Consider the following 23,941-nt stretch of genomic DNA (forward strand, 5'->3'; position numbering starts at 1 on the left):
GAGGAGAATTTCAACTAAGAATTAAATCCAATAGGACCCAACCAAAAGCAGACACATCCTGGTCAGATTAAGATGTTGAGCTTTAATAGTTCCCACAACACTTACACATTCTAACATTTCTTCTTTCATATTATAGGACTTAAACTGTTCAGCAGAGCTTCATTCACACACACACAATGTATCATTCCACACACCCATAGCACTTCATTTCATCCAAAGAACTGGAACAATCCAATAATGTCTTTCTTAGGGATGGAAGTGGACCTTTAGTGACATTGAGAGATGTATTTTTGTAAAGAGAAGGATGATGCATATATGTATAGGTCTCCTGGTAGATATGGTAGAGGAGAGGACAGTAGTGGAGCTTGGAAGAGTATGTATGAGCATGAATGATTCCTAGTTGTAAAAAAGGTGAGGGAAACGATACAGACTAACTGCAATTTTTCCAGCTTCTTTTTTTTAAGAAGTTATTAATTGAGGAAAGTAGGAACCCTTCTGTGAGCCTAGGCCTAGCTGGTGAGGGCTTTCTTTAAGGATCAGGGAGGTGAATTTCATGTGCCTTTTTGATTAGAATGGATGTAGAACAGTGGTCTCAAACTCGCGGCACGCCAGGTACTAATTTGAGGCCCTTGGTATGTTTATCATAATCACAAAAGTAAAATAAAAAACAGTTTCTTGATCATATGTCTCTTTAGCTATAAATTACAATATTATTATTAAGACAGACAAAAGGAAAGATTTATAAACTATAAAGAGTTTTACCTCGTGCAAAATTGTCATTTCTTTAATATGACATTAACTATTTTTTCTGAGGCCCTCCAAGTACTTACAAATCCAAAATGTGGCCCTGCAAAGGGTTTGAGTTTGAGACCATTGATGTAGAAGATAAAATTAGAGTTAAAAAGGTAGTAGTTTCAAATATGGTACCATAGAGGGCACTCATTCTTTAGCTAAATCTCAAGTCAAACTTTTTCCATTTAGTTTCTTTGCAGGCAAGGGATTAGCAATTGCTGCTGTCCTGTAATGGATACATGAGAACTGATAAATGCAGCACTGCCACAGCTTTATTTCCTCTCTCCAATGTATATATGTGGGGCGTTTCCCCCCCTCACAAATTCTGTATATATTTCATGCACAAAGTGTCTTTTGCTTGTCACTTCCTTATTCCTATGTGTGTCATATTTAGGAAACTATTTTGCTTGCAGTTTTCTTTCTCCAGTTCTGAATTATTTTATATAGTCTTCTTTTGTGTTCAAAAATGTGTTAATCTGAAGTGGACTACATGTTTAAATGAGATGAAATTAAATGTGGTCCCATCTCTAACCCTAAACTGAGTGTATGTCTCTCCATTAATCCCATGTAGGTGTTTATTTCTCTCTCTCAAATTGCACATTCCAAATACACCAACTCAAGCACATACATGGAAGGACAATTCTGTAAACTAAGAACTCATATTTATACATGTTATATGTGTAAATGCTTAGAATGACATATATGCATGTATCTGTGCACATCTTATATTAAAATGCTAGCCGCGCATGTGCACTCCATCTGCGTGTTCTGTTTTCTGTGCGCTGTAGGGCACCGGTAGGAGTGCGCATGCGTGCAAAGCTTTGGCTCTCCCTCCCCCCGAGGCAGATGTCAGCCGCGGCGACTGTTGGCGGCCCGAGGTGAATGTCGGCCGCAGTGGCTGTCGGCGGTTGCAGGCCGCAGCGGCTGAGTCCGGACGGCATTTAAAAATAAAACAGGCAAGTTTTTAAAGTCCTGAAAAGCCGTCGGCTTTGAAGTATGCAGGCGGCATACTTCACGGCTGATGGCTTTTCAAACCTCCCACCACCACCGCCGCCGCTGTACTTTTTAAAAGCCTTCCCCTCCCCCCCGGCTTTGTGGTTAAGGCCTGGCTTCTTCGGGCAGCAGCAGTGTTTAAAATTCGCTGCTATTGCCGGCTTCAGGCCTTCCTCTCTGGCGGGTCCTGCCTACTTCATGTTTTCATGAAGTAGAAGGACCTGCCAGAGAGGAAGACCTGAAGCCGGCAACAGCAATTACTTATAAATCTATCCTCTGCATCCCTATCCATTCAATGTTTTCCCTCTGTATCTCTTTCCCTAGCCTACCACATGTTCAGTATCTCTTCTCTGTGTCTCTATCTTACTCTGTCCAGCATTCCCCTCTGTGCCACTATTCCTCCCTTTGTATCCAGTATTGCCTCTCTGTGTCCCTATTTCTATGCTCCCTCCATACCCAGCATCTCTTTGCTGTTTTCCTGAACCTTCCCAAGTTCACTTTCTCTTCTATCTCTTCCTTTCCTCATGCAACCACCACCCCTGAATCCCCCCCCACCCCCTCCATAGTCCAACATATCTTTTCTTCTCTCCATTCATGATCCAGGGTCTCTCTTTCCCCTTGGTCTAGGATTTCTCTCTTCCTCCCTTCTTACTTCAAGGAATCTCTCTGTCTCCCTCCTTGGTCTAACATCTGTCTGTTTTTCCCTCCCTCCTTCCTTGGTCCAGGATGTCTCTCTCTCCCCCCCCCCCTTTGCTTCCATGGTCCAGGGTGTCTCTTTCTTTTCCCCCTTACCTTCTTAGTCAAAGGGAAGTGGGGTGGGAGGGAAATGCTGCAGCACAGGAAAATGGAGAGGCAGAAAAAGGAATGGAGGCGTACTGCTGGGCAGGGGAGCAGGAAAAAGAGGTTGATGGACAGGAGAAGAGGTGCTGATGGACAGGAGGGGCAGAAAAATGAAGGCAGGCCTACTGCTGGACAGGGGGAGCAGGAAGGAGGTGATGATGGATAGGGGGGGAGGTAAAACAAAGGGAGAAGGGCTGCTGCTGGATAAGGCGAGCAGTGATGGGGTGGTGGAGGACACAGGGGAGGTAAAAGGAAGGGAGAATGGACAGGGGGAGCAGGCAAGGAGTGGTGGTGGACAGCCAAGGAAAAAAGAAAGAAAGAAAGAAAGAAAGACAGAAATACAGAAAGCGGCTAAGGAGAGAGAAAAAGAAATAAAGACAGACACATACACATATATTCTAGTACCCGTTAATGTAACGGGCTATAAGACTAGTACATGTATAAATACCAATATTCTACCTATGCATTATTTTGCAAATATCTGTTTAACTTACATAGCACATATGCAACGGAAACTTTCAGTAGGAGCATGGGCGGGATGGAGGTGGGACTCCAATTTACATAAGTAGCCTCAGAATATTGTAAGTTGCACATGTCTCTGTCATATTTAGGTACCTGCACTTAAGCCAGTTCAATGGCTAAAATAAGTGTGGGTGTCTAGATGTTAGGCACATGGATACTATGTTATAACAGAACTTGGTGCCTATGTTCTGTTATAGAATAGACTCCTATAGCATGGCCTTGAGGTAGCTAAATAGCTGCAGAACTAACCTCATAAAGTGCAATTCTATAATAATGTGTCTCTAATGCATTAAATGACCAGAATACCAGCATATACACATGTATGTGTGTACGCAGGTAACTACCAATATTTAAATTATGTGTTCTTCTGTAAACAGGCTTAGTTTGAAGGTGGATGTACATATGGGTAGGGTCCGGGAGGGGCATAGGCTGGGCACACAATTACATGCATAAATTAGACTATTACACTGTGATTTATACCCATTTTTCAGCAATCTAGGCGGGAGCCTAAAATATAGGTCCATATTTGCACTGCCATGCTAGTGTTCTAAAGAGAAAAGTAAGAACATACTTTTGGTTCATAGACACTGGAGCGCAAGACGTCAGCGCGCTGACAATCCAGTGCCGACAATTCGGCGCAAGACAGAAGCGCGCGGGGGAAAAAGTAATTTTTAAAGAGCTCCGACGGGGGTTTGGGGTGGCAACCCCCCCCCCCCCACTTTTTTGGTTAGTGTTTGCGCTGTTGTTGGAGGGGGGCTCGGGGGGTTGGAAACCTCCATTATAGTGAAAAAGGAACTTTTTCTGATTTTTGTCTGGAAAAGTTCCGTTTTCTCTATAATGTGGGGGGTTTCACCCCCACACCCCCCAGCAACGACAGCGCGAACACTAACCAATAAAGTGGGGGGGTTGCCACCCCAAACCCCCAGTTAGAGCTCTTTAAAAATTATTTTTTCCCCCACGCGCTTCTGTCTTCCGCCGAATTGTCGGCACTGGATTGTCGGCGCGCTGGTGTCTGGTGCGCGATTATCCCGTCAGCCATACTTTTCTGTATAGAGTAGACTCCAAATAGGTCACTTCTTGGTACCTAAAAATAGGTGCACTGTTACAGATTTGCCTCCACAGAGTATAAATTTAAAGCAAGTTGCCTAGGTGAGGATGCCAAAGTGTTGCCTATTTTAAGCCTATAAAATCCGAACACAAAACTAGCTGAAATTGTATGTAATCCAAACCCACTTTCATTTATACCTGAGACTATTTTATATACAATCTGGTCAATATTCAGCCAGCAGCATCAGCATTTTATTAAATGCAAATATTGCAGACTAAGGGCTCCTTTTACTAAACCGTGAAAGAGCTTCTTACCGTTGGCTGGAGAGGTAAATGTTTTGATGCTCGTTCAATTCATATGAGTATCGGAACATTTATCTTGCCAGCCCGCAGTAAGAAGCTCTTCCACAGTTTAGTAAAACTCAGCATAAATTAGTCCAAGATATTCAATGTTGGGCCATGTTTGGGCACCCATTGAATATCTGGCTCTCAATGGACATGTAATAGCTGCTGAAACCTTTGCAGATCCCAGCTGATATTCAACTGGGAACCACATAATATACTGGGTCCTGGCTGAATATCACCTGGGACCCACATGAAAAGATCAGCCCTTTTCTTCCCTCTCCCAATTCTGATATAGAACCTCCTTCACAAATCTCTTTCCCTGACATCAAAACCCTTTCCTAGCACCTTCTTCAATAACAGACCCCGCCCAGCAATTCCTCCAAATAGCACACTCCGTCACTGATAAAAGTCCCCTTATTCTGGCACCTCCCCCAATAGAAGAGTCACCTCTTAAATCTGTGGTGTGCTGGAGCTGTCTTGCACTGGCTCATGCGAGTCGTTACATAAGTTTTTAAGAATTTTGGGAGTTGGTTGTTAAAGTAACCATGTGGGGTCTGGCCCCTCCCATTTTGTCTTAGGCCCCCTCTTGAACTCCTTTTTATCTTTGCTGGTGGGGATGCTGAGCACCTCCAGCCAAATAAACAGTGTGCCTACACTCCCTGCTACTTGTTTCTGGCTCTGAGCAGCATGCCTTCTCGCTCATGCTCTGAGAATTTTTAAGAAGTCCTGGCATGCTGCTCAGAGCTAGAAACAAGCAGTGGATAGTGGCGGCATACTATTTATTTAGTTGGCTGGGCTTGGCATCCCTACCAGCACACCAGTATGCCTAGCACACCTGCAAAAGGAAAGGTAGGGGGAGGAGGAGAGAAAGGAATGCATTGCTCCCAGTCTACCCCTGGGTCCCCCCCCCCCAAAACAAAATTGCAGGGCTGGCTACGCCTTTGTTAAACATGACTTTAATCACATCAAAACAAATAAATAGATGAGAAGGTTAGAGGGAAAAAAAGATCATCCATCAGGCTGGTTTTCTTGATACTCATTGAAGAGCAATTCATATACCAAATACTTGAGAAACTGGTCATTAATGATTGAGAACTGGGCACCCTGTACTGCAACCTATACCATTATTATAGGCAGCAGAATGGGCTGGGGCATCAGAACCACTGCCTCTCCAATCGCTTGAACAAGAAAAGAAAAGTGGATGCAACCCTGGAAATGGAGAAGATTGGAACATCCAAGGGACTGGAAGAACCAAAACCTGAAATCCCCAAAGTTGCTGGATCCATGACCACTAGGAGCTGAAAGGTAGTGGTGGTTGGTGATTCCCTTCTAAAGAGTACAGAGGCGTCAATCTACAGACCAGACATGATGTCCCAGAAGGTGTTCTGTCTGCCCAGTGCCAAAATTCATGATTTTACTGAGAGCTTGCCAAAATTCATCAAGCCTAATGAATATTATTCGATGCTGTTCATCCATGTTGACACTAATGATACTGCTATGTACCCTCCAAATGTATCAAAAGTGACTTTGTGGCTCTGAAAGAGAAGGTGAAGCAGACAGATGTGCGGGTGATGTTCTTGTTAATTCTCCTTGTCAAGGGTAAAGGCCAAGGTAGAGAAGCTCACATCCGGGAGATGAATGCATGGCTGCGCAGATGGTATTGTGAGAGCCTTTTGGCTTCCTGGATCATAGGATGATTTTCCATGGGCTGCTGAGCAGAGATGGTGTGCATCTATCAAAAAAAAAGGGAAGAAGGGTCTTCAGGGACAGACTGGCTAACCTACTGAAGAGGGCTTTAAACTAGAATTGTTGGGGCTAGGTGATCAGAGTGTATCATTAAATACCTCTACACACATGAGAAAAAGAGGAAATGTCTGGAAAGCAGTATATACTAATGATCAAAGAAAGAGAAACAAGATTCTGGATGTAGAAGCTGTGATGGAAGAGACTGATTTGAATTTAGTGACAATCACTGAAACGTTGTTCACAGAGAACCGTGACTGGGATATAATTATACCGGGCTATAATCTATTCAGGAAAGACAGGATAGGAAGAAAAGGAGGTAGAGTGGTGTTATATGTTAAAAATCATATTAAAGCCACACAATTTCAGGATCTACAAGGTAAGGAAGCGGCACTGTGGGTCAATCTGGAAAGAGGGAATGGAAAATGTATTGGTGTGATATACAAGCCTCTTCATAGTCAGAAGAAGTGGACAGAGATTTAATAGAAGACATTCAGTCCGGGGCTTTCACCTGGGTCTCTGGGCAGATCCCTTATGTCTTCATTGTAAAATACATGATGGTACCTATGTTCATACCTTTTTAGAACGCCACAAACTGACAATTTGGACTGGTGAGTTACCTATTTTGGAGGAGCTCCTGCATTTGTCTGTTCCCTGGGATTATGTGACTATGCTATTGAGGGATCAGTGGTCTTTAGAGGATCTTGCTGTGCCTATCTCTGCACACCCTTTTCTCACTATAGCTCTTCTCATGGTGAAGAAAGTTATCTTAGAATTTTGGGCAAAGGAGGTGGAGCCCCCTCTTAAGGTTTGGTCTCTGCTTATGAAACAGACTGCACATTTTGAGCTTGCTCTGGAAAAGAGTAAGAGATCCACTCCAGAGAGGAAACATTTACGGGCTCAGTGCTTGGCATGGGATTGAAGAACTAGCCCTATGCTTGGAGCTTTGGATTTAGGTTCCTCCTTCCTGGGAGCCATTGGGAGAGGGGCAACTTGCAACCCTGGTTGGGGGGGGGATGAATGACAGGTGTATGTATGTTGGGAATGTAGTATGGCTGAGAGGTTTCATGTGGGTGGTGCCCTCTTTGGCTGGATTATTGGTTGGTGGAAGGGGGTTATATATTGAATGTTGGGGGGGGGTTGTTTGTTTAGGGTTATTGAAAATACAACAGGGATTTTCTCCCATAGTATATTGATTAGAGCATCCTTTTCTTTTTTTTTCCTGATCTAGGGGGTGCGATTTGTCTAGTAAAGGTTCACACCGCTGGGAGCTGCTGTATTCGGCTCTGTATAATGCTCATGCTCTTGTCCCCGATGTTTCCTTTGTGTTTTGACTTATTCATTTGTATATTTCTATGCAATCGGTGGCTGTGTTTATTGTGTATTTTTGCTGTCTTTGTGGAGATGTATGTTTCAAGTTTATTTTGAATCTTGATATACCGCTTTTATAGTCAAAGCGGTTTCCAATTAATACAAAGTTTTAAAAAGATTAAAAAAAATAAAGGGAACAAATTCACAATTACCTTACAAACACAACATGATACAGATGGGCAAATGGGGAAGATATATTGCATAAAATAAAAGAAAGGAGAGGTAAAAAACAAAAGGTACAAATGGAATCATTAATGTAATGCCTGATGTCTGAGATTTTGGATTAAAAAATTAAGTATAAATCTCAAAAGCATCTCTGAAAAGAAATGTTTTAAGATTAGATTTAAAATTATTGAGATTCTTTTCTTGTCTCAAGGTTAGAGGTAAAGTATTCCACAGTGTGGGAGTGGTTACAGAAAAGATTGTTTTCCACATTGTATCATAAAACAGTTCATGGACTGAAGGGACCACTAAAAGGGGATCATATGGGATTAACATCCTATCTATAAAATTGTACTTTAAAAATAAACAGAGGGGGTGGGTCACGTGACCGTGCACAAGATGGCAGCCTAGCTAACTCCTCTGCTGCAGCCCTCTTCTAAAACCTTGATTTCAATCCGTTCAAACCATCTAAGAGGTCAGTACCTTATCTAGCACGATCGCTATGTCTTCCCGATCTAATAAACCTGACGGTTCACCGCCAGCTACTACCACTGCTGCACATAATGCATCGAAGTGCTCCAAACATGAACCTCTGTCACCTGAAAAAGCGTGCTCAGCCGCTACTAAAGATCAGGGAGCCTCAATCGCTGCTGACTTACAAATTCTGCGTAACCTCATGCAGGATAATCTTGCGGCTACCGAAGACATCCAATCGGAAATTAAGAATCTTACCCTTCAGCTCAAACAATATAGCGCTCGTCTAGACCTCACCGAGGAGTGCGTGGCGGCTCACGTTACTCAACTTCAGGAAGCGCAACGGGGCCTACACAAGATCGATCTTATTCAGGGCGACACTGAGGACATGTCTAACCGTATGCGCAGAAATGACGTGCGCCTTATTGGCCTACCTAAAACCTTGGAGGGTAAGGATATTATCTTATATTTACAAGATATCCTCCCAAAACTACTAAATATACAATTTTCACTGCCTCTGGAGATAGAAAGGGCCCATCGGGTACCTTCTGGCCCTCCGTCTCAATTTAAACATGCGAGACGAATAGTTATGAAGATCCTTCGATACCAACAAACCTTACAAATATTGCAAGCTGCAAAATCTAAATCCCCCCTGTTGGTGGAGACAGCAAAAGTTTTGTTCGTTCCGGATTTATCAAAATCCTCTGCTCAAAAAAAGGAAAACTTTCCTCTCCATGCGCTCTCATCTCAAAAGTATTGGAGTGCAATATGGCCTTTTCTATCCAGCCATAATGAGAGTGACTTACTGCAACACCACCAAAAACTTTGAAGATCCTAAAGATCTGCAAAAATTCTTGGATGAAAACATCTGTGAAATAATCTAAAGCTCTTACTGAACTGTTCATATTTACGGATTGATTTTACCTTCGCCTCTCTCTTATGATAGCTTCTTTTGGGCTGAGGAGCTGTTTGCTGGGCATGTTTTGTCGGCCTGCGACCCCATCACTGGTCTTCTTTTTCCACTTTCTTCGTATTTGGTACCATCATAAGTCCTGTTTATTTTTCTTTTTGGTTTTTCCCATCTTCAAATATTAGCTTGTGGAGCTTTTTTCACGTTTTTCTTCCATATTACTCTCCCTCAAACTGGAGGCTGATCTTATCGGATATCCCAACACAGTATAAGTCCAGTGGCAGTTTTTTCCCTAAGGATCCTCTGCATATCTTCTTCCCATGACTTCTAATGACTAGAATTAACCTGGTTTCTTTGAATGTTAAAGGCATCTCGAACCCTATTAAACGGAAAAAAATCCTTCAATATTTCAAACATCTGAATGCTGATATAATGCTTGATTCAAGAATCCCATCTAACTATTGCAGAAGCTCAAAAACTATCTGGTGGATGGATCCAACATTGTTTTACAGCTCCGGCCGATGGTAAAAAAAATGGAACCATTATTCTCATCAGCAAAAACATCAATTTTCAACTTTCTCTTCATAAATTTGATCCCACTGGTCTTTGGTCATATATTGAGGGTACCATTGATGGTATGCCACTCAATTTACTGAACATATATGCCCCTAATTCAGATGATCTGGATTTTTTCAGTTCTTTCAATACTATAACAACCTCCTTTCTATCTGAACACACCATTATTGCTGGGGACTTCAACTTTCCTATTGATCCTTTCACAGATAGATCATCTCTCTGTCATCCCTCCAAACTTCGTTCCAGATCTACACTTTCCAACGCAATGCACAATTATGGATGGTCTGACATTTGGAGAATATTATACCCCACTACAAAAGATTTCACATTTTACTCTGCTCCTCATAAAACCTATTCCAGAATTGACTACATTCTAGGGTCCAAAGACATTCTACATATGACTGAAATTGCTAAAATTCACGATATTGTCATCTCAGACCATGCCGCTGTTTCCTGCTCTCTCCTATGGACACCACCATCGAAGACGAAATTTTGGAGAATGAATAATATTTTGCTACACGACGAAGATTTTTTATCTCATCTTACTCATGAATCTAAAACGTTCTTCACCACTAACCAGAATTCAGTTACTGATTATTCTATCTTATGGGAAGCCTACAAAGCATGGATATGTGGTGAAACGATTAGCTATTCTGCATTTCATCTCAAGCAAAAAAGGGGCTGACTTACTTCGGCTAGAAGTGGAAATTCACTCTCACGAAACCCGTCTGTATGACAAATTTGATCCACGCCTCTACAAAACCTTGCAAACTCTCAAATTCAATATAATGAAATATTTAGCAACTCTGCCTCCATTCAATGTTTAGACAATCTACCATGTACTATGCTCACTCGAATAAGGCTGTCTGTCTTTTGGCTTCCTACTTGAAAGGCCGCAGAATGAAGCATAGAGTGTCTCATATAACCTCTTCCTCTGGAACCATACATACTGCTACCAAAGACATTCTTGAAGATTTCCGTGTTTTCTATGAATCCCTGTATGCTTCTGAAACATCCTGCCCGGACCTTCAAATATCAGAATTTCTACAATCCTTAACCATACTCTCTGTGACTGAATCTCAGCATGAATCTCTACAACAACCTATTTCACCGGAAGAGATCACCAAAGCCATTTCCTCCATGGCCTCAGCCAAAGCACCTTGTCCGGATGGCCTTCCCTCTGAATTCTACAAATCGTTATCTTCTTTTTTGACTCCACATCTCTTTGCTTATTACCAATCTCTCATTTCTTCCCCGAGCAACCTCCATCGTACTCCCAAAACCGAAAAGAGATACTTATCTGGTAAAAAAAACTATTGCCCCATATCTTTATTGAACTTGGACTATAAGATCTTTGCTAAAATACTTGTGTTTTGCTTAGAGAAGATCATACCATGTTTAATTCACAGGGATCAGGTTGGCTTTCTCAAGGGCCGGTATGGAGCAGACAATACCAGGTTACTTTGTCATGTACTCCACTCTGCCCTGTCTGATCAGCGTCCTCTGATTATTGCTTCTCTTGATGCGGAGAAGGCTTTTGACAGGGTAGAGTGGAGATATTTATTCAAGGTACTTGCTCATTTTGGCCTTCCTGCAGAATTTATTCATATACTGTCACTTTTATATAATGATCCCATTGCCAAAGTAGTAGTTAATGATGAAGTTTCCCATCCCTTTACACTCCATAGAGGCACTAGGCAGGGATGCCCTATGTCCCCGCTTCTATTTAATTTAGCCCTTGAACCATTATTATCTGCTATTAGACAATCCAACTCCATTGAAGGTATTACTATTGCTAACACTGAATTCAAATTATCAGTCTATGCAGATGACATTTTACTTTACCTATCGAATCCACAATCTTCTCTCATGTCCCTGGTCAATCTTATTTCATCATTCTCCAACATGTCAGGTTACAGAATAAATTGGGATAAAACAGAGCTCATGCCACTTAATGAAGCCTGAACTCCATTCCACATTCCCCTTTATCCATTCACATGGGTTAGTTCAGGTATGACATACTTAGGCATACCTTTTTATAGAGATATTAAATCTACAGCAGCCTTGCTTATCGCTAAATCTATCTCCATGACTAAAAATATTCAATCCTCCTGGTCTCCCTTACACCTCTCCTGGTGGGGTAGACTTGATACCTTAAAAATGATTTTAGTTCCTAAACTAGCATACATGCTAAACATGTTTCCAATAATGCTTCTCTCCTCCTTTCACCGTCAACTGGAAACTTTAATGCTTAGCTTCCTTTGGAACAATAAACCTCATCAAATATCGCTCCAAAAACTAAAAGCTCCTAAATCCTTAGGAGGGGTTAATTTCCCAGACCTTAGTCTCTACCATAGGGCATTTATATTAAGGCAAGGTGCAGAATGGCTTCATAAAACGGAACTAGATGATATCCCCAATTGGTTACGCTTAGAAATCTCACTTATGCAACCCATCCCGCTTCTTAGGCTGCTGGGCTCATCTTATTTACAATCTTGCCTCGGCAATCCATTAATACACACTACTCATAAAATATTGATGGATCTAGATAAACGTTTAGAGCACCCTTGGCTTCAGTCTGCCTTTTGCCCTATATGGCATAACAGCCTATTTCAGATTGGGCAAAAACACATTTCCTGGCTATTATGGCAACGTCAACAACTTTGGGATATTGCATCCCTATGTCATTCTGATGGATCGTGGAATACTTTTAGTGAGCTACATACTAAATTCTCCCTTCCTGATATCCAATTTTATCAATGGCTGCAGCTTCGTTCCTCCATTAGAAAATCTGGTTTCAATACAACATTTACTACTCACTTCCCCACTCTCTATACCCTCTCTAAACACTTTTTAATTTTAGGCCACACAGCTTCAAAATTTTATAATCTTTTCAAACAACTTCCCTCTACTCTAACCTCTACTCTGAAAAAGACATGGAAAGAAGACCTTGGCATATACTGTTCTGATACTGCTTGGGGTACTGTTCTAAAATCCACTTTTCGCACTTCTAGATCTGCCTCCCTCACGCAAAGTCTTTATTTTCTCCTACATAGAGCACAATGGATCCCCATTAAGTCTCACAAATTGAATCCATCCTTTTCTAACTCATGTTGGATATGTTCTACTGCCCCTGGCTCCTTAAAACACCTCTTATTTACTTGTCCTGCAATACAAACATATTGGACATCTATATGGAACACCATATGTTCTTTATTTCACATTGATGTCTTACCAAATGTTATTGTTGAAATCTTCAGCATCTTCGTTCAATCTCTCTGTATGTGATGCTTTTTTGTTTGATGTCCTCTTAGCTTTAGCTCTTAAGGTCCTTCTCAGTTCTTGGAAGAACCTGGCTAAAGCCTCTCACCCTCAATGGTGGAATTTAGTCTGCCAAACTTACAGATTTGAGGCTTATCTAGCCAAAAAATTGACTACTTACCATCATTTTCAGGATAACTGGCAATCTTTAAAGCTCTACATACACCGTATTGATGCTTAACTGTTATTTCTCTTACTCTCTCTTTTTCTCTTCTATTTGATATCTATTTATTTATTTATTTACTCCTTTATTTATTATTTATTTCTCCTCTCTTGTCTTTCCCCCTCTTCCCCTCTTTTATTTGACTCTATGATGGATACTACTTATGCTTAACTTGATTGATGGTTACTGGGACTTGTTATCCTTGCACTGTATGCTTGTATTGTTATATTGTTTTTTCTGTCCTCAGATTTTGTGATTCACCATCGATCAGTTTATTGTATTATTTCTTGTTCCATTTTTGAAAATTTTTCAATAAATAAACCTTGACTAAAAAATAAATAAATAAATAAACAAAAAGAGTTTTTGGGTCTTAAAGTTCAAAACTTACCTTAGATAAAACGTGGCTTCTAAAATTGTACTTTAAAAATAAACAAAAAGAGTTTTTGGATCTTAAAGTACAAATGTTTCCTGATTTGGCCAGGAATACACAGAGGCGTAGGAAAGAATTTCTTTTGTTGAGACCTGGTATTACAGTCTTTAGTGCTACTTTTTTTCTCCGATATCCTTGTAAATGTATAATTCATTATAAATCACACAAATTTGTTTTCTTCGAACCTTCACAACTGACAACATTTCTGTCTCTGTCAAGGCTGAAGAATGCTCAATGAAGGATAGATGTCTGCCCTTAGCACTGCAAACCTATAACTGGGGTTTTTTTCCCCTCATAACATTTTGCTATAATTCCATTTTAATTTAATCTTGGATCCTAATAGAGGACTTGAGCAGGATTTAAGTTAGTAATTTTTCTTTTTGAATTTGTATAATCTTGTTTGGATTGTCTTCTTTTACCTCTTGAATCTTGCTTTCTGTACAAGTTAATCTTGGTTATGTTGGTGGTTAGGAGGTGCTGTGCTTTCTTTCGCAGGACCCGAAGCACGTGGGGAGAATCGGAGGAGGCTGAGCGGGAGAGCGAAAAGGTGCAGATAGGAGCGGAGAGGGAGGCAGTCTGAGCAGGGAGAGACATCAGTGAGGAGCGGAGGGCAGAGAGGACAGAGTGGAGAGAAAGGCAGACTGATTGGAGAGAGACAGCAGCAGTAAGGAGCTGAGAGGAAAGAGCCGAACAGGCAGAGGGGGACCGAGCATAGTCGAAGGGAGAGAGGCGAGAGATAGCTCCGCCTACCCCCGATGTCACCAGCTGACTCGCCCATAAAAGGGGAGCAGCCAACGGAGAGGAAACAGCTGCTGGTGGTTAGGAGGTGCTGTGCTTTCTTTCGCAGGACCCGAAGCACGTGGGGAGAATCGGAGGAGGCTGAGCGGGAGAGCGAAAAGGTGCAGATAGGAGCGGAAAGGGAGGCAGTCTGAGTGGGGAGAGTCATTAGTGAGGAGCGGAGGGCGGAGAGGACAGAACGGAGAGAAAGGCAGACTGATCGGAGAGAGACAGCAGCAGTAAGGAGCGGAGAGGAAAGAGCCGAACAGGCAGAGGGGGACCGAGTATAGTCGAGGGGAGAGAGGCGAGAGATAGCTCCGCCTACCCCCCGACATCACCAGCTGACTCGCCCATAAAAGGGGAGCAGCCAACGGCGCGCAGATGTTCGGCGCGCAGTGAAGGCGAGCGGCAAAGGCGCTCGCCTTAGCAAGAGCTCCTTTGCGAAGGAGCCTTAAGAAGGAGCCAGGATCCCAGGCCATCCAGCAGCAAGCTCAAACAGTATAAACCACAGGTGCTTTCTTCTCTCACACTTTCCCTTCTTACTCATTCTTCTCTTCTCTCTACTTTCTCAGCTAGCTGCATGCAGACACCACTCCCAGACACCGAAGGGCTACAGGAATGAGGACAGAAAAATGGAAGCAACAGGAACCCAGCGTAGCTTCCCAGTTGTCATATGTACGACTACTTCCCGACCGGAAGGCGGGCGTACATGTGCGGCCGGTGTCGGGAACTGGAGAGCCTGAAAAAGGAGGTTGGGAGACTGCAGATCAAGGTCCAGGAGCTGGAGGGCCTGCGCGCCTCAGAAGAATCATGCTGGGCAACTGAGGATCCCATCGGAATCAATGGTTTATTGTTTTCAGTAGATTAACCTTTTTTGTGGATCCAACTGAGGATCCCACCAGAGAGAACCACATCCAAGAGCAAGTTAGGGAGCTCGAGAAATTCATCAAGGAGGCTGCAGGATGGTGGAGGTACAGGATCACCAGCAATACAGACAGGAACCAGCAGATGGAGGACAGAATCCACCTGACGCCGGGGGACAGGAATCAACCGATGGAGGACTGAATCCTCCAGGCGCCGAGGGAGAGCGACCTTGCGGAACTACCAAGCAGATTGAGGAGGCTGAGACCCACCGGAGCCCAGAGGGAGAAGCTGCGGACCGCACCAAGGATACACATTGGAGACCAAAAGGGAAGCTGAAGAAGAAGGGGAAATCTGCGATCGTGGTGGGAGACTCAATCCTGAGAGAAGTGGACAGTCACATAGCAGGAGGGATAGAGGACCGGATGGTGACATGTCTCCCGGGGGCAAGAACAAAGGACATCACGGACAGAATAGAGAGGATCCTGGAAGGAGCTAAGACGGAGGAGACAGCAGTGATAATCCACGTTGGAACCAACGATGTCAGCAGAAGAAATTACAACAGGACAGCACTAACTGAGCAGTTCAAGACCCTGGGGAGGAAACTGAAGCAGAGGACGAGGAAGATAGCTTTTTCTGAGATCCTGCCAGTACCGAGGGCGGAGGTGAGGAGGCAGACCGAGCTGCAAGCAATAAATGGATGGCTGAGGAGATGGTGCGAAGAGGAAGGTTTCCACTTTGTAAGGAACTGGACAACTTTTGGGGGGGAAGAACAAGCTCTTCAGGAGGGACGGACTTCACCTGAGCGCGGCAGGAACAAGAATGCTGGCGAACAACGTCAAGACTGCAATAGAAAAGGCTTTAAACTGAGGAGAAGGGGAAAGCTGACAGTTGATATAACAACGACACATCGGACGAGAGTATCGAGCAAAGATACTGTGGGAGGAAAATGCAGAGGAGGACTTAAGGATGGAATACAGTGGTCCAAGGAACAACTGAAACTGGAGAGCAAAAAAAAGAGCGAACAGCAGGAGCTAAAGGGACATATGACATTTGGGAAATCGGGGAAACAGGCTGAGGACATAGAGGACACACCGCAGAAGGAGGGAGAACAAAACGAAACTCAAGAGCTGGCAGCCCTAGAGGGAGTTGGCGGGAGCAACAAACCACAAGAGAAACCAGCAAGGAAAACAAACAACCGGGACTACAATTGCTTATACACAAACGCAAGGAGCCTGAGAGCCAAAATGTGAGAAAACTAGAAGTCATAGCCAACAAGGAGGACCTGGACATAATTGGAGTCACAGAGACATGGTGGTCCGAGGACAACAAATGGGATGTGGTCCTACCGGGGTACAAACTCTATAGGAGGGACAGAACGTACAAGCATTATATATAAAGGACTACATTCACTCAACCAGGATGGAAACAGCAGTAAGGGCGGACGGTTTGGAATCACTTTGGGTTAAGTTACCAGGAAGAAATGGGGCTGACATACAACTGGGACTGTACTATCGCCCACCGGGACAGCCAGAAGCCAACGACCAAGATCTGGAGGCTGAATTGAGGCAGGAATGCAAAGGAGAAAGTGTGGTGGTGATGGGGGATTTCAACTACCCTGGGATAGACTGGAGTATCGGACACTCTGACTGCGCGAGGGAAACAAAATTCCTGGAGGCTGTGAGGGATTGCTTCATGGAGCAGAAGATCAAGGATCCAACGCGAGGAGATGCCACTCTCGACCTAATCCTCAACGGGCTAGGGGACCCGCAAAGGAGGTAGTAGTATTAGTGCCACTGGGAAACAGCGATCACAATATGATCCAGTACAAACTAGAAATAGGAACATCAAAGGTGAAAAGAACCACAACGACAGCGCTAAATTTCAGAAAAGGGAACTACAATGCTATGAGAAAAATGGTTGGAAAAAACTCAGAAGCAGCTCAGGGAAGATGGAGACCATAGAGAAAGCCTGGTCCTTACTCAAGGACACGGTGCACAAGGCACAAAACCTGTATGTCCCCAGGTTTAGGAAGGGTCACAAAAAGAACCGAACAAAAGACTCGGTGTGGATAACAAACGCAGTGAAAAAGACTATAAGGGACAAGAAAATATTGTTCAAAAATTGGAAAAAGGACCCAACTGAGGACAACCAGAAGGAACACAAAAAACAACAAAAGGAATGTCACCGGGTGGTTAGGGAAGCAAAAAGAGAATATGAGGAGAAGCTGGCAAAGGAAGCAGGAAACTTCAAACCATTCTTCAAGTACGTGAAGGGGAAGCAACTGGTGAGGGAGGAAGTGGGACCTTTGGATGATGGAAACATGAAGGGAGTGGTGAAAGAGGGAAAAGAGGTAGCCGACAGGTTAAACAAATTCTTCTCGTCGGTCTTCACAAGCGAGGATACATCCAATGTTCCAGAACCCAAGGAAATCATAAGTGGGGATCAGGACGAAAAGCTAGAGCGAATAGAGGTAAGCCAAGAGGATATCCTCCGACAGATAGATAGATTGAAGAGTGACAAATCACCAGGCCCAGACGGAATCCACCCAAGGGTGCTAAAAGAACTGAGGAACGAAATAGCGGTTACGCTCCAGCAAATCTATAACCTATCCTTAAAAACTGGGGAGATCCCGGAGGACTGGAAAATAGCAAATGTCACACCTATCTTCAAGAAGGGATCAAGGGAAGACTCGGGAAACTACAGGCCAGTGAGCTTGACCTCAGTTCCGGGAAAGATGATGGAAAGATGATGGAATCACTGGTCAAGGACAGCATCTGCAAGCACATCGAAAGCAATGGATAGCTGAAGGCGAGCCAGCACGACTTCTGCAAAGGAAGGTTGTGCCTTAGAAACTAATTGCACTTCTTCGAAGGGATAAACAGCTAGATGGACAAAGGGGAATCCATTGACATCATTTATTTTGACTTCCAAAAAGCCTTCGACAAGGTACCCCATGAACGGCTGCTTAAAAAGTTGTGGAACCACGGGGTGGAAGGGGATGTCTACCAATGGATTAAGCACTGGTTGGAGGGCAGGAAACAGAGGAATGGAGTAAAGGGCCAATACTGGCAAAGGGTCACGAGCGGAGTTCCGCAGGGGTCGGTACTGGGACCGCTCCTGTTCAATATATTTATAAACGACCTGGAGATGGGGACAAATTGTGAGGTTATAAAATTTGCAGATGACACCAAACTCTGCAGCAGGGTTAGAACCACGGAAGACTGTGAGGACCTCCAAAGGGACCTAACGAAACTGAAAAAATGGGCAAAAAAGTGGCAAATGAGCTTTAACATAGAGAAATGCAAGGCCATGCATGTGGGGAAAAAGAACCCGATGTTCAGCTACAAAATGGGGGGATCATTGCTAGGGGTAAGTAACCTTGAAAGAGACCTAGGTGTGTTGGTGGATACAACATTAAAAACATCGGCACAATGTGCGACAGCCTCAAAGAAAGCAAACAGAATGTTGGGTATCATCAAAAAGGGTATCATGACCAGGACGAAGGAAGTCATCATGCCACTGTATCGTGTAATGGTGCGCCCCCATCTGGAGTACTGTGTCCAGTACTTGTCACCTTACCTCAAGAAAGACATGGCAATACTGGAGGGAGTCCAGAGAAGAGCAATTAAATTGATAAGAGGTATGGAAAACCTTTCATACACTGACAGGTTAGAAAAGTTGGGGCTCTTCTCCCTGGAAAAGCGGAGGCTTAGAGGGGACATGATAGAAACCTTCAAAATCCTGAAAGGCATAGAGAAGGAAGACAGGGACAGATTCTTCAAACTGAAGGGAGCCACAAATACAAGGGGGCACTCGGAGAAATTGAAAGGGGACAGGTTTAGAACAAATGCTAGGAAGTTCTTCTTTACTCAGAGGGTGGTGGACACATGGAACGCGCTCCCGGAGGATATGGTAGGGCAGGGCACGCTTCAGGGGTTCAATGAAGGTTTGGATAAATACTTACTGGATAAGGGGATTGAGGGGTACAGATAGACATAGAGACAGGTATAGGAAAAGCAGGGTGCGATGGGCCTCTGGTCTGACCCAGCGGAGGCAACTCATGTTCTTATAAATAAATAATTATAAAAAAACAACATCCTATCTATAAAGGATGGAATATGATTAGATTGAACTTTAAAAGTAAGAAGTAGTATTTTGAAAGTAATCCTATGTTCCTTGTTGCACCAATAAAGATACTTTTTAAAAAAAAAAAAGAATTCATTCAAATTTAGCTGTAAAAGGGGATGCTGATTGGGATATCCCTATTGCGGGGTACTGAAGGGAATAGACTTAGTAGATAAGGACAGGTTGTTCACCCTCTCCAATGTAGGGAGAACGAGAGGGCACTCTCTATAGTTGAAAAGGGATCAATTCCGTACGAACGTAAGGAAGTTCTTCACCCAGAGAGTGGTAGAAAACTGGAACGCTCTTCTTGAGGCTGTTATAAAGGAAAACACCCTCCAGGGATTCAAGACAAAGTTAGACGAGTTCCTGCTGAACCAGAACGTACGCAGGTAGGGTATAATCTCAGTTAGGGCGCTGGTCTTTGACCTAGGGCCACCGCGTGAGCGGACTGCTGGGTATGATGGACCACTGGTCTGCCCCAACAGCGGCAATTCTTATGTTCTTATGTAAGTTACTAAATAACTAAGAAACTATTCACTACCATATTATATTATCAATATATATATTTTTTATTATTATAATTTATCAAGTCCACACAAATATCTTTTAATCACATTCATCCAAACAACACCAATTTTCATATACAGACACCCTCCCCTTTATTTCATTCATCCCAATGTCCAAAGTTTCTTTGATGTAATACTTCTCACTAATTGCTAAGTTGTATCATTCCAGCTAAAAGTTATCCAAACTCCAATATATATCAAAGTCTCACTTCAAAAAATCCTCATTGTTTTTCATGCGTTATCAAATATCCTCGTGACTTTAACAAATAGTTCAGCATGACATAGAACTATGTTTTGCAATTTTTGCGTCTTCAGGAGCTGAAGCCAAGGAGGTCTTCCTCTACCTGCTAATAATTTAAATATGATAAATAATCACATAACCCTCACAACCCACATTCATGACTTATTTTAAATATTACAACCTCATAAATTATTTTCATTAAACATATCTTACTTGTTTTACAGCCTCAGTTCGGGTTATTCCAAATTGCGTGTTGTTCACTCTGACAAATCACCAGAAAAGCTTACAGTCCCATCATTCCCTTTCACTTCTATTTATTCTTGTTACTAATTACTATAATGAATTCCACTCAACTTCCTTGTTAAGGCCTCCTGGTTCTTTAGTTCCCCATTGGTGAATCAATCTTTGTTCCTTTGCAAGCAAAACTTCAGAGACATTCCCCCCCATACCGCAACTTAATCACCATCAACACAACAAACCTTAGCTCATCAGATGTATGCTTAAATTGGCTCCAATGTGCTGCTAAAGGCAAGTCAATCTTTTCCAATTGTGATTGCACATTGGAGCCAATTTAAGCATACATCTGATGAGCTAAGGTTTGTTGTGTTGATGATGATACACACATTTTAAATGGATGGTTCATAGCTATATCCAATGGCTGCAGTTTGCAAGTGATGCCTACTGAAATAACTTTAATGTACGCTCCAACAGAATTAATCCTCTTCTGAACACTTTTTTCTTTATATGCCGCTGTAGCATTGAGTACCAGCAAGGATTTATTCAAAAAGAAGCTACCTGATCTTGCCCTATAGCATTTCTCCACCCATAGTTTCATCACATTGGTTTCTATCCATCCTCTCTTACTGCAGTAGACTACCATACCTTTCAGTAATTGTTCTTGTGGTATGGGGTCTCTCTTAAAAATTATGAGCAGCTTCAGTTTATCACCATTTGCTGCACAAGCGAGGACAACTATAAATTATGTCCTCTCATGCCTTGTAGGAACAAGGGCCACAGTTTGACTGCCTGGTGCTGCTACTGTCTTTGCAGAGCCTACGAGTCCTAAAAGAAACCAGTTGAGAGCCACTATATGAAAGACCATGCCCTGAGGCAGATTTATGTGAAACATGCATATCAACAGTGGGCCATTGAGACAGTATTCTAAGATAAGTTTACTATCTATGAGGGAATGCTGAAAAATTCTCAGCCCAACTAACTTCCTAAATTCTGAGCGTTATTTTGCAAAGTGCCAGTTTGCAGCATTGTAATGCTATGTTTTGACATTGTTTCAGATCATTGATTGAACCATGTCAACAAAAAAATATGGAATTTTCAAGTGTGGAACTCAGCCATCATGAAGTTCCTATTCCAGCAGACAAAAACTCCAAAAGGAAATCCATGAATGTTATGATTCAAACATTGAGTGACAAATGCCCATCATACTCCACAGAGAAGAAGTGGTGTGCAAACTTTCAGTATGGAGATTTCAAGATAGAAGATGCAGAAAAGTCTTGGAGGCCTCAAACAGTGTTAGCTCTTGAAATTGTTGACCAGGTCCATGACCTGATTTTGGCAGATCGGTGAATGACAGCTAAATTACAATTTTTGAGACACTACAGATATCCAGGGAATGTATTGGGTAAGGTCATGTGTCCTCTTTTTTTTCCATCACAAATATGGTAACCCTAGGAAATTCAAGATCCAAAAGTCAGCAGGAAAGGTCATGGCCATAGTGTTTTGGGATCAGGAAGGTGTTGTAATGACTATCTTCCAAGGGACCAAACAGTTAATGCAGAATACTACTGTAACTTGCTGTGCCAATTAAGGAATACATTGAAAGAAAAATAGGAGGGGCAAGCTGCAGAAAGGAGTTCTCTTTTTACAAGACAATGCACCTGCTCACAAGGCTGGCTAAACAATGGATGCTTTGATGCAGTTGGAGTTTCAGGGCATAGACCATCCACCCTACTCACCAGATTTTGCTCCATTTGACTACAGGCAGTCCCTAGGTTAAGAACAGCTGACTTACATAGGATTCGTACTTATGAACTGGGGTCTGCTTCTCCCTTCCTGTGCCAACGCGCCCCTCTTCCTCACTTCAGTGTTCTAATGTGACCTTCTTCCTCTCTTCCATGTCCCAATGTGACCCTCATCATCCCTCCCTCCTGCTGTGTCCCAAATTTGTGCCTCCTTCCCGCGGGTGTTTACCTCGTCTGCCTGGCTCCCTCCTACCAGCTGCACTTCACTTCATAAAGCCATGACAGCAGCTCCTGCACACTGCATGTGGCTGATCTGGAAGCTTTCCCTCTGACATCAGAGGAAGAGGGGCATGATGGCACATGAAGGGAGAAGCAGGTCGAGTTGGGACACAGAAGGAAGGGAGGTAGCACAAACTTCAGACAAAAGATGAAGGAAGGAGGGAAGGGGTATGAACTTGAGACTCAGAATGGAGGAAGAGAGGGGAGCTTGAACTAGAGACATAGGATGGATGAATGGAGGGTGTGACTTGAGGTGGGGGAGGGAATAGAAAAGGAGAATTGCTGTGCATTGGTGTCTGAGTGAGAGAGAAAGAGATGGTGTGCATGGGGAAAAGAAAATGCTGAATTGTTGGGCATAGGGAAGGAGAGAGAAATATTGAACATGGTTGTGGGAGAGGCGTGCGCTCAGATGCATGGGGAAGAGAGAGAGGAGAGGGAGAAATGTTGGATGTGGTGTTGGAGAGGGAACAGTGGAACAGATGAAGAATGAAAGTAAGTGTAAATCTCCTATCTTTTCTTTCTATTTAGAACACAGGTGTCAAAGTCGGTCCTCGAGGGCCGGAATCCAGTCGGGTTTTCAGGATTTCCCCAATGAATATGCATGAGATCTATGTGCATGCACTGCTTTCAATGCATATTCATTGGGGAAATCCTGAAAACCCGACTGGATTACGGCCCTCGAGGAGGGACTTTGACATCCCTGATTTAGAAACATAGACACATGATAGCAGAAAAAGGCCAAATGGCTCATCCAGTCTGCCCATCCACAGTAACCATTATCTCTTTCTCTCTCTAAGAGATCCCATGTGCCTATCCCAGGCTTTCTTGAATTTAGACAGTCTCTGTCTCCATCACCTCTTCCGGGAGACTGTTCCACGTATTTATCACCCTTTCTATAAAAAAGTATTTCCTTAGATTACTCCTGAGACTGTCACCTCTTAACTTCATCCTATGCCCTCTCATTCTAGAGCATCTTTTCAAATGAAAGAGACTCGACTCATGTGCATTTGCTTCATGTAGGTATTTAAATCTCTATCATATCTCGCCTCTCCCACCTTTCCTCCAAAGTATACAGATTGAGATCTCTAAGTCTGTCCCCATATGCGTTATAATGAAGACCACACACCATTTTAGTAGCCTTCCTCTGGATCGACTCCATCCTGTTTATATCTTTATGAAGGTGCGGCCTCCAGAATTGTACACAGTATTCTAAATGAGGTCTAACCAAAGTCTTGTACAGGGGCCTCAATACCTCCTTTTTCCTACTGGCCATACCTCTCCCTATGCAATCTAGCATCCTTCTATTTTTCGCCTTCACCTTTTCAACCTGTTTTGCCACCTTAAGATCATCATACCACTTTATTTTGAGGACTGAAAAGGTGACAATTTTTGAGTGATTCGGAGGTGATTGCAGCAGCAGA

The 23,941-nt window shown here is 43.1% G+C and overlaps 1 protein-coding gene across 1 annotated transcript in view; it reads left to right on the top strand.

Annotated features, from left to right (window-relative positions):
* The window catches only part of COL6A1 (collagen type VI alpha 1 chain), a 218,504-nt gene that overhangs the window by 1,792 nt on the left and 192,771 nt on the right, over positions 1 to 23,941 (top strand). The gene's annotated exons all lie outside the window — the stretch shown is intronic.

Source organism: Geotrypetes seraphini, chromosome 5 (assembly GCF_902459505.1).
Source record: "Geotrypetes seraphini chromosome 5, aGeoSer1.1, whole genome shotgun sequence".
In the NCBI taxonomy this organism is placed as follows: Eukaryota; Metazoa; Chordata; class Amphibia; order Gymnophiona; family Dermophiidae; genus Geotrypetes; species Geotrypetes seraphini.